The sequence below is a fragment of the Urocitellus parryii genome, chromosome 1 (assembly GCF_045843805.1).
Source record: "Urocitellus parryii isolate mUroPar1 chromosome 1, mUroPar1.hap1, whole genome shotgun sequence".
Lineage (NCBI taxonomy): Eukaryota > Metazoa > Chordata > Mammalia > Rodentia > Sciuridae > Urocitellus > Urocitellus parryii.
In genome coordinates, this window is record NC_135531.1 from 250,729,458 (window position 1) to 250,742,028 (window position 12,571).

A 12,571-nucleotide genomic window follows, 5' to 3' on the forward strand; every position below is an offset into this window, starting at 1 on the left:
TTAATAACCTAGACTTAATTGACATATATAGAATATACCACCCAACATCAAGCAGTTACACTTTTTTCTCAGCAGCACATGGATCCTTCTCAAAAATAGATCATATATTATGTCACAGGGCAAATCATAGAAAATATAAAGGAGTAGAGATAATACCATGCATCTTATCTGATCATAATGGAATGAAACTGAAAATCAACGATAAAAGAAGGAAGGAAAAATCATGCATCACTTGGAGATTGAACAATAGGTTACAGAATGATCAATGGGTTATAGAAGACATCAAGGAGGAAATTAAAAAATTCTTAGAGATAAATGAAAACACAGACACAACATATCGGAATCTATGGGACACATTGAAAGCACTTCTGAGAGGAAAATTCATTGCTTGGAGTTCATTCCTTAAAAAAAGAAAAAACCAACAAATAAATGATCTCATACTTCATCTCAAAATCCTAGAAAAAGAAGAGCAAAACAACAGCAAAAGAAGTAGAAGGCAAGAAATAATTAAAATCAGAGCTGAAATTAATGAAATCGAAACAAAAGAAACAATTGAAAAAATTGACAAAACTAAAAGTTGGTTCTTTGAAAAAATAAATAAGATCGACAGACCCTTAGCCATGCTAACCAAGAGAAGAAGAGACAGAACTCAAATTACTAGCATAAAGGATGAAAAAGGCAATATCACAACAGATACTTCAGAATACAGAAGATAATCAGAAATTATTTTGAATCCTTATACTCCAATAAAATAGAAGATAGTGAAGGCATAGATAAATTTCTTAAGTCATATGATCTGCCCAGATTGAGTCAGGAGGATATAGACAACCTAAACAGACCAATATCAATGGAGGAAATAGAAGAAACCATCAAAAGACTACCAACTAAGAAAAGCCGAGGACCGGATGGGTATACAGCAGAGTTTTACAAATCCTTTAAAGAGGAACTAACACCAATACTTTTCAAGCTATTTCAGGAAATAGAAAAAGAGTGAGAACTTCCAAATTCATTCTACGAGGCCAACATCACCCTGATGCCTAAACCAGACAAAGACACTTCAAAGAAGAAAACTACAGACCAATATCTCTAATGAACCTAGAAGCAAAAATCCTCAATAAAATTCTGGCAAATCAGATACAAAAACATATCAAAAAAATTGTGCACCATGATCAAGTAGGATTCATCCGTGGGATGCAAGGCTGGTTCAATATACGGAAATCAATAAATGTTATTCACAACATCAATAGACTTAAAAATAAGAACCATATGATCTCGATAGATGCAGAAAAAGCATTCGACAAAGTACAGCATCCCTTTATGTTCAAAACTCTAGAAAAATTAGGGATAACAGGATCATACCTCAACATTGTAAAAGCAATCTATGATAAGCCACAGGCCAGCATCATTCTGAATGGAGAAAAATTGAAGGCATTCCCTCTAAAATCTGGAACAAGACAGGGATGCCCTCTCTCACCACTTCTGTTCAACATAGTCCTCGAAACACTAGCCAGAGCAATTAGACAGACGAAAGAAATTAAAGGCATAAAAATAGGAAAAGAAGAACTTAAATTATTACTATTTGCAGATGACATGATTATATACCTAGCAGACACAAAAGGGTCTACAAAGAAACTATTAGAGCTAATAAATGAATTCAGCAAAGTGGCAGGATATAAAATCAACACGCATAAATCAAATGCATTCCTGTATATCAGCGACAAATCCTCTGAAATGGAAATGAGGACAACCACTCCATTCACAATATCCTCAAAAAAAAAATAAAATACTTGGGAACCAACCTAATAAAAGAGGTGAAAGACTTATACAATGAAAACTACAGAACCCTAACGAGAGAAATTGAAGAAGATCTTAGAAGATGGAAAAATATACCCTGTTCATGGATAGGCAGAACTAACATCATCAAAATGGCGATATTACCAAAAGTTCTCTATAGGTTTAATGCAATGCCAATCAAAATCCCAATGGCATTTCTTGTAGAAATAGAGAAAGCAATCATGAAATTCATATGGAAAAATAAAAGACCCAGAATAGCAAAAACAATGCAAAGCAGGAAGTGTGAATCAGGTGGTATAGCGATATCAGACTTCAAATTATACTACAGAGCAATAGTAACAAAAGCAGCATGGTACTGGTACCAAAACAGGCGGGTGGACCAATGGTACAGAATAGAGGACACAGAAACCAACCCACAAAACTACAACTTTCTTATATTCGATAAAGGGGCTAAAAGCATGCAATGGAGGAAGGATAGCATCTTCAACAAATGGTGCTGGGAAAACTGGAAATCCATATGCAACAAAATGAAACTGAATCCCTTTCTCTCGCCATGCACAAAAGTTAACTCAAAATGGATCAAGGAGCTTGATATCAAATCAGAGACATGGCATCTGATAGAAGAAAAAGTTGGCTATGACCTACATACTGTGGGGTTGGGCTCCAAATTCCTCAATAGGACACCCATAGCACAAGAGTTAATATCTAGAATCAACAAATGGGACTTACTCAAACTAAAAAGTTTTTTCTCAGCAAAAGAAACAATAAGAGAGGTAAATAGGGAGCCTACATCCTGGGAACAAATCTTTACTCCTCACACTTCAGATAGAGCCCTAATATCCAGAGTATACAAAGAACTCAAAAAATTAGATAATAAGATAACAAATAACCCAATCAACAAATGGGCCAAGGACCTGAACAGACACTTCTCAGAGGAGGACATACAATCAATCAACAAGTACATGGAAAAATGCTCACTATCTCTAGCAGTCAGAGAAATGCAAATCAAAACCACCCTAAGATACCATCTCACTCCAGTAAGATTGGCAGCCATCATGAAGTCCAACAACAACAAGTGCTGGAGAGGATGCGGGGAAAAGGGTACACTTGTTCATTGTTGGTGGGACTGCAAATTGGTGCAGCCAATTTGGAAAGCAGTATGGAGATTTCTTGGAAAGCTGGGAATGGAACCACCATTTGACCCAGCTATTTCCCTTCTGGGTCTATTCCCTAAAGACCTAAAAAGAGCATGCTACAGGGACACTGCTACATCAATGTTCATAGCAGCACAATTCACAATAGCAAGACTGTGGAAGCAACCTAGATGCCCTTCAATAGATGAATGGATAAAAAAAAAAAAGTGGCATTTATACACAATGGAGTATTACTCTTCATTAAAAAATGACAAAATCATAGAATCTGGAGGGAAATGGATGGCATTAGAGCAGATTATGCTAAGTGAAGCTAGCCAATCCCTAAAAAACAAATGCCAAATGTCTTCTTTGATATAAGGAGAGTAACTAAGAACAGAGTAGGGAAGAAGAGGATGAGAAGAAGACTAACATTAAACAGGGATGAGAGGTGGGAGGGAAAGGGAGAGAGAAGGGAAATTGCATGGAAATGGAAGGAGACCCTCAGGGTTATACAAAATTACATACAAGAGGAAGTGAGGGGAAAGGGGAAAATAATACAAGGGGGAGAAATGAATTACAGTAGAGGGGGTAGAGAGAGAAGAGGGGAGGGGAGGGGGGATAGTAGAGGATAGGAAAGGCAGCAGAATACAACAGACACTAGTATGGCAATATGTAAATCAATGGAAGTGTAACTGATGTGATTCTGCAATCTGTATACGGGGTAAAATTGGGAGTTCATAACCCACTTGAATCAAAGTGTGAAATATGATATATCAAGAACTATGTAATGTTTTGAACAACCAACAATAAAAAATAAATTTAAAAAAAGGAAAAAAAAAGACATACACTAGCAAATTGGATCAAAAAAAAAAAAAGACCCAACAATATGCTGCCCCCAAGAGACTCATCTCATAGGAAAATACATCCACAGACTGAAGGTGAAAGGTTGGGAAAATCATGCCACTCACATGGACTGCGGAAGCAAGCAGTGGAATCAATAAGTGTAATTCATCATATCAAATAAAGTAGACTTCAAACTAAAGTCAATCAAAAAGGATAAAGAAGGACACTACATACTGCTCAAGGGAACCATACACCAACAAGACTTAACAATTATAAATATATATACCCCAAACAATGGAGCATCTACATTCATCACATAAACTCTTCTCAAGTTCAAGAGTCAAACAGATCATAACGTCAATAAATTTGGGTGACTTTAACACACCTCTTTCATCACTAGGTAGGTCTTCCAAATAAAAGCTGAACAAAGAAACTATAGAACTCATTAATATATACAATCAATAATTTGGACTTAACTGACATATATACGATATTTCATACTTCAACAAGCAAATACACTTTCTTCTCAGCAGCACTTGGATCCTTCTCTAAAATAGACCATATACTATGCCACAAAGCAAATCTTAGAAAATATAAAAAAGTAGAGATACTACCCTGAATTATATCAGATAATAATGGAATGAAATTAGAAATCAATGATAAAATAAGAAGTAAAATCCACTCCAAAACCTGGAAACTAAATAATATGCTACTGAATGAAGGATGGGTTGCAGAAGACATCAAAGAGGAGATTAAAAATTTTTAGAGGTGAATGAGAACACTGATACAATATATCGAAATCTCTGGGAAACTATGAAAGCAGTTCTAAGAGGAAAGATCATTGCATGGAGTTCATTCCTTAAAAGAAGAAAAAGTCAACAAATAAATGATAGTACATCTCAAAGCCTTAGAAAAAAGAAGAACAAATCAACACCAAAAGCAGTAGAAGGCAGTAAGTAATTAAAATCAGAGCTGAAATCAATAAAATTGAAACAATTGAAAAAAATTGACAGAACAAAAAGTTAGTTCTTCAAAAAAATAAATAAAATTGAGAGACTCTTAGCCATGCTAATAAAGAGAAGGAGAAAACTCAAATTACTAACATACGTGATGAAAAAGGAAGACACTACAGAAATACAGAAGATAATTAGAGATTATTTTGAAAAATTGTACTCCCAATAAAATATAAAATATCGAAGGCATTGACAAATTTATAGACTCATATAATTTGCCCAAATTGAATCAGGATTCAATATACACAATTTAAACAGATCAATTTCAAGTGATGTCATCAAAATCTACCAACCAAAAAAAGCCCAGGACTGGACGCATACACAGCTGAGTTCTACAAGGCCTTTAAAGAAAAACTAATTCCAATACTCTTCAATTTATTTCAGGAAATAGAAAAAGAGAGGGAACTTCCAAACTCATTCTAGGAGGTCAATATGACACTGATTCCAACACCAGGCAAAGATACATCAAAAAAAGAGACCAATATCTCTAATGAATATAAATGCAAAAATTCTCAATAACATTCTGGCAAATCAATTATAAAAATATATGAAAAAGATCATGCACTACGATCAAGTTGGATTCATCCTAGGGATGCAAGGTTGGTTCAACATACAAAAATCAATAAGTGTAATTCATCACATCAACAGACATAAAGAATCATATGATCATCTCAATAGACGAAGCAAAAGCATCTGACAAAATACAGCACCCCTTCATGTTTAAAACACTAGAAAAATTAGGGAAAACAGAAACATATCTCAAGATCATAAAGGCTATGCTAAGCCCCAGGCCAACATCATTCTAAATGAAGAAAATTAAAGGCATTCCCTCTAAAAACTGAAACAATCAGGGATACCCTCTTTCACCACTTCTTTTAACATAGTTCTTGAAACACTGGCCAGAGCAATTAGACAGGCAAAAGGAATTAAAGAGATACACATAGGAAAAGAAGAACTCAAATTAGCACTATTTGCTGATGATATGATTCTATACCTAGAAGACTCTAAAGTTCCACCAGAAAATTTCTAGGACTAGTAAATGAGTTCAGCAAAGTAGCAGGATATAAAATCAATAACCATAAATCAAAAGCATTTCTCTGTGTTAGTGACAAATCCTCAGAAAGGAAAATGAGAAAACTACCCCATTTATAATAGCCAAAAAGAAAAAAAAAACTTAGGAATCAACTTAACAAAAGAGGTGAAAAATCTTTATAATGAAAATTATAGAACCCTAAAGAAAGAAGTCAAAGAAGACCTTAGAAGATGGAAAGATCTATCTTGCTCTTAGATAGGCAGAATTAATATTATCAAAATGACCATCCTTTGAAAAGCACTATAAAGATTTAATGCAATTCCAATCAAAATCCCAATGATGTTCCTCATAGAAATAGAAAATGCAATCAAGAAATTCATCTGGAAAAATAAGAGACCCAGAATAACCAAAACAATCCCTAGCAGGAGAGTGAAGTAGGCGGCATCACTATACCAGACCTTAAACTATACTACAGAGCAATAGTAACAAAAACAGCATGGCATTGGCACCAAAACAGACTGGTAGACCAATGGTACAGAATAGAGGACATAGAGACTAACCCCAAAATTACAATTATATTAGACAAAGGTTCTAAAACATGCATTGGAGAAAAGATAGCCTCTTTAACAAATGGTGCTGGGGAAACTGGAAATCCATATGAAACAAAATGAAATTAAACCCTATCTCTCACCATGCACAAAACTCAACTCAAAATGAATCAAGGACCTAGGAATAAAACCAGAGAACCTGCGTCTAACAGAAGAAAAAGTAGGCCCTAATTTCCATCATGTGGGATTAGGCCCCAACTTCCTTAATAAGCCTCCTTTGGCGCAAGAATTAAAATCAACAATCAATAAATGGGATGGACTCAAACTAAAAAGTTTCTTCTCAGCAAAAGAAATAATCAGTGAGGTGAATAGAGAGCCTACATCTGGGAGCAAATCTTTACCCCTCACACATCAGATAGAGCACTAATCTCTAGGGTATATAAAGAACTCAAAAAGCTAAGCACAGAAAAAAACCAAATAACCCAAATAAATAAATGGGCCAAGGAACTGAACAGACACTTCTCAGAAGAGAATATACAATCAATCAACAAATATATGAAAAAATGTTCATCATTGCTAGCAATTAGAGAAATGCAAATCAAAACCACTCCAAGATTTCATCTCATTCCAGTCAGAATGGCAGCTATTATGAAGACAAACAACAATAAGTGTTGGTGAGGATATGGGGAAAAAGTATACTCATACACTGCTGGTGGAACTGCAATTTGGTGCAGCCAATATGGAAAGGAGTATGGAGATTTCTTGGAAAATTGGAAATGGAACCACCATTCGACCCAGCTATCCCTCTCCTCAGTCTATACCCAAAGGACTTAAAAACGGCGTACTACAGGGACACAGCCACATCAATGTTTATAGCAACACAATTCACAATAGCTAAACTGTGGAACCAACCTAGATGCCCTTCAATAGATGAATGCATAAAAAATATATGGCATATATACATAATGGAATATTACTCAGCAACAAAAGAGAATACAACTATGGCATTTGCAGATAAATGGATGGAATTAGAGAAGATAATGCTAAGTGAAGTTAGCCAATCCCCCAAAACCTAATGCTGAATGTTTTCTCTGATATAAGAAGGCTGATTCATAGTGGGATAGGGAGAGGAAGCATAGGAGGAATAGATGAACTCTAGATAGGGCAGAGGATTTGGAGGGGAAGGGAGGGAAGATGGGGTTAGAAATGATGGTGGAATGTGATGGATAGTATTATCCAAAGTACATATATGAAGATATAAAATGATGTGAATATATTTTGTACACAACCAGAGATATGAAAAATTGTGCTCTCCGTGTAATAAGAATTGTAATGTACTCTGCTGTCATATATAAATTTAAAAAGAAAAAAGAAAAAAATCAAGACCAAACTATATGTTGTTTGCAAGAGACACACCTTCTAGGCAAAGCCAGTCACAGGCTGAAAGTGAAAGGCTGTAAATTAATATACCATGTGAATAAAGCCTGGAAGTAAGCAGAAGTATCTATTCTTATATTTGACAAACCAGACTTCAAAATAATATCAATCAGAAGAGACAAAGAAGGTCTAAAAGAGATACATTAAAGAGATACTACTCAAATTAAAGCCTTTGACAGAACTTAGTACAATAATACTGGGTGATTTCAACATACTTTTCTCACTATCAGATAGATCATTGAGATATAAACTCAGTAAAGACTCTTTGGACCTGAAAAATATTATAAATCAAATGAACTTAACAGACATCTATAGAATATTTCATCCAACAGCAGCTGAATATACTTTCTTCTCAGAGAATCATGGAACCTTCTCAAAATCAGACCATATTTTAGGCCACAAAGTAACTCTCTAAAAGTTAAAAAAAAATGATATAATTCCTTACATCTTATCAGATCATAACAGAATGAAATCAACACACACACACACACACACAAAAAAAACAACCCTGTAGAAACTGTATAAACAGATGGAGATTGAAAAATTTACTTCTGAATGATCAATGTGTGATAGAAATTTAAAAATTCCTATGGGATGTCAGAACCTCTGGAATACTAGGAAAGCAGTTCAAAGAGGAAATGTTACAGCTATGAATATCTACAAAGGAAAATCAGAACAAATAAACAATCTAATGATGCATCTAAAGACCCCTGAAAAGGAACAATAAACCAATTCCAAAACCAGCAAAATGAAGGATATAATTAAAATCAGAACCAAAATTAATGAAATTGAGAATTAAAAAAAAATACAAAGAATCCATGAAACAAAGAGTTGACTCTTTCAAAAAGTAAACAACATTGTTAAGCTATAGGCAAACTAACCAAAAGAAAAAGAGACAAGACCCAAATTTAAAAATTAGAGATGAAAAAAGGAGAAATCACCACAAATATAATAGAAATACAGTGGATCATTAAGAACTATTCTGAAAACTTAATACTCTAATAAACTGGAAAACCTACAAGAAATGGAAACATCTCTAGACAAAAATTACCAGCAAAATTGAATTGAGAAGACATAAAAAAACGTAAACAGACCAACAAATAGTAATGAGATAGAAGCAAAAAAAAAAAAAAAGGTCTAACAAAGAAAAACCCTGAATTCTACCAGATCTGTGTTGAAGAATTAATGCCAATGCTCCATGAAATAGAGATGGAATACTTACAAGTCCATTTTATGTAGCTAGTATCACACTCATACCAAAACCAGATAAGGAAACATCAGGAAAGAAAACTAGAGACCAATATTCCTGATGAACTTAGGTGCAGAAATACTTAATAAAATATTAGCAAATCATATTCAACAGCATATTAAGAAGACTGTACCATCATGACCAATTTGGTTTTATCCCAGAGATGAAAGAATGGTTTAACATGCAAATCAATAAGTGCAGTCCATCACACAAACAGAATTAAGGACAAAAAACACTTGGTCATCTCAATAGATTCAGAAAAAAACACGACAAAATTCAGCACCCATTCATAATAAGAACACTGAAGAAACTAGGGAACTTAGCTCAACATCATAAAGGAGATTTTATATATATATATATATATATATATATACACACACACACACACACACACACACACACACACACACATATACCAAGCCAACATCATAGTAAATCAGGAAAAACTAAAAGCATTTCCTTTAAAATCCAGAATAAGACAAGGATGTCAACTCTCACTATTCCTATTTAGTACTAGAAATTCTAGTCAGAGCAATTAGGCAAGAGAAGAAAATAAAAGGAATAAAAATAGGAAAGGGCTGGGATATAGCTCAGTTGGCAGAGTGCTTGCCTTGCATGCACAAGGGCCTGGGTTCAATCCCTAGCATCAAACACACACACACAGGAAAAATTTTTAAAAAAAGGAAAGGAAGAAGTCAAATTATCAGTGCTTACAAATATGGTCCTATATTGAGAAGATAAAAAAATTAAAACTCCAACAAAAGACTGCTAGATCAAATAAACAAATTCAACAAAGTAGCTGATTACAAAAGTAATATACAAAAATCTCTTTTATACCAACAATGAATCTGCTCTGAAAGTAATCAGGAAAACAATCCTATTCACAATAGCCTCAAAAAATTATCTAGGAATAAATCTAACAAAGAAGATGAAAGACTCTGTAAAGAAAACTATAGAACATTGAAGAAAGAAATTGTAGAAGACACACAAAGATGAAAAGACCTCCCATATTCATGAATAGGCAGAATTAAAATGTTAATGTAGCCATACTACCAAAGCAATATAGAGATTCAATGCAATCCCCATCAAAATATCAATAACATTCTTCACAGAACTAGAAAACAGTTCTAATATTCATTTAGAAAAATAAAAGATCCAGAATAGTTTAAGCAATTCTAAGCCAAAAAAGTAATGCTGGTGGCATCACAATATCTGACTTCAAATTATACTAAAGAGTTATAGTAACAAAAACTGCATGTCACTGACATAAAAACAGTCACATAGACCAAAAATAGGTACAGAATAGGAGACACTAGACAAATCCACACAGATACAGTCATCTGATCCTTGATAAAGGCACCAAAAACACACTGCAGAAAACAGCCTTTTAAACAAATGGAGCTGGGAAAAGTGGTTATCCATATGTAGAACAATGAGACTACATCTTTTCTCTCACCCTGCCCCAACACATCAACTAAATACATATTAAAGACCTAGGAATCAGACCAGAAACTATGCAATTGCTAGGGAAAAAAAAATATATATATATATATATATAGTCAATACTTTAGCATATAGACACAGGCAACAACTTTTTCAACAGGACTACTAATGCTCCTGAAATAATACCAAGAGTTATTAATAAATGGAATGGCATCAAATTTAAAAAGTTTCTGCACAGCAAAGGAAACAATTAAGAATGTGAAGAGAAAACCTACATAATGGAGAAATCTTTGCTAGCTGTTCTTCTTATAGAGGATTAGTATCTAGTCTATATAAAGTCAAAAAACTCAACACCAAATAAAAATAATAATGCACTTAATAAGTGGGCAAATGAATTAAAAGACACTTCTTAAAAGAAGATACAGAAATGAACAACAATGATATGTGTGTGAGTTTCTCAACATTATTAGCAATTAGGGGAATACAAATCAAAACTACTCTGAGATTTCATCTCACAGCAGTTAAAATGGAAGCCATCAAAAATACAAACAATACTAAATGCTGGAGAGGATGTAGAGAAAAGGGAACACTTTTACACTGTTGGTGAGATTGTAAATTAAAAAAAAAATACAACCCCTATGGAAATCAGTATGGAGGTTCCTCTAAAAACTAGGAATGGAACCACATAAGACCCAACTATCCCACTTATCAGTATTCATCATAAAGAATTAAAGTCATCATACTACAGTGATACATGCATGCCATTCATGCAGCACAACTCACAATAGCCAAACCATGGAACCAGTTCTTTACTTTCTTGGTCACAACAAATGCCTTGAAAAATAAATGGCACCAAATTGTGGGCTCAGCATCTCTGGGCTTGCTTTCTGTATGGAATCTTGGATCTGCAACCCTTCACTACCTCTACAACTCATTGATTTTAAGGGAGAAAGGTACTGGGATTTAACTCGGGAGTGCTTTGTCACTGAGCTACATCTCTAACACGTTTTATTTTTTTATTTTAAGACAGGGTCTTGTTAAGTTGCTTAGGGTCTTACTATTTCAGAGACTCTCCTTGAACCTGTAATCTTCCTGCCTCAACCTCCCAAGTCTCTGGGATTGCAGGTGTGCACCACCACACCTGGCCCTCATTGAGGCTTTCTAACAAAATTGAAAAATATATTTTATCTAGCTTCTTTAAATATCATGAGTTGGTTGTCTTTCCTCCTCCTAATTCCAGTTCTGTCACTAGGAGTAAGAGTAAAGCAGAAAAAGATTAATCATCACAGGAACTAAAGACCAGCTACAAATCATTTCAGTCTTGATCTTAATTGCATTAAATGATCTGGGAATTTCCTGTATTCTTTGCCTAACTGGCTATCAGATGCAAATAAATACTTTCTCTGTAATAATATGTAGTTAAGAGCCTCAAATTAGTTCTAAAACTTTTCAAATACAGTACCTATATCCAGTAGCACAACTAGGTATAAAAGAATGTAAAATCTTCCAGGAGCAATGGCACATACCTATAATCTCAGAGGCTCAAGAGGCTGAGGCAGGAGGATTGTAAGTACAAGGCCAGCCTCAGCAACTTGGCAAGAACCTATGTCAAAATAAAAATAACAAAAAAAGGCTGGGGATGTGTCTCAGTGATTAAGCAGCATTGGGTGCCAAAAATAAAAAATAAAAAGACTGAAAACTAATATAAAAACCAACATTTGAAACATATTTATAAGAGATTCAGATAATGGAGTCATTAGATCTTAACATTAAAACAGCAATAATTCCTGTACTTTGAGTGCTCTCCCCCTACCCAAATTAATATGTTGAAGCCCTAATCCCCTATGTAATGATATTTGGGAGGTAATTTCTTTCTGAGTGAAATTAGTGTCCATATAAGAAGAGACATGAGAGAAATCACATACCCCCCCCCTTTCCACTCTGTGATGGTACAGCAAGAAGGTGATTTGCAAATGAGGAACAGGGCCCTCAGCAGGAATCAAATCAGTCAGCACCTTGATTCTGGACTTCCTAACTTCCAGGACTATGAAAAATAAGTGTATAAAGTTTTAGCCACC

The 12,571-nt window shown here is 34.5% G+C and overlaps 1 protein-coding gene across 1 annotated transcript in view; it reads right to left on the reverse strand.

Annotated features, from left to right (window-relative positions):
* Catspert (catsper channel auxiliary subunit tau) overlaps positions 1 to 12,571 on the reverse strand; it is a 126,546-nt gene that overhangs the window by 73,547 nt on the left and 40,428 nt on the right.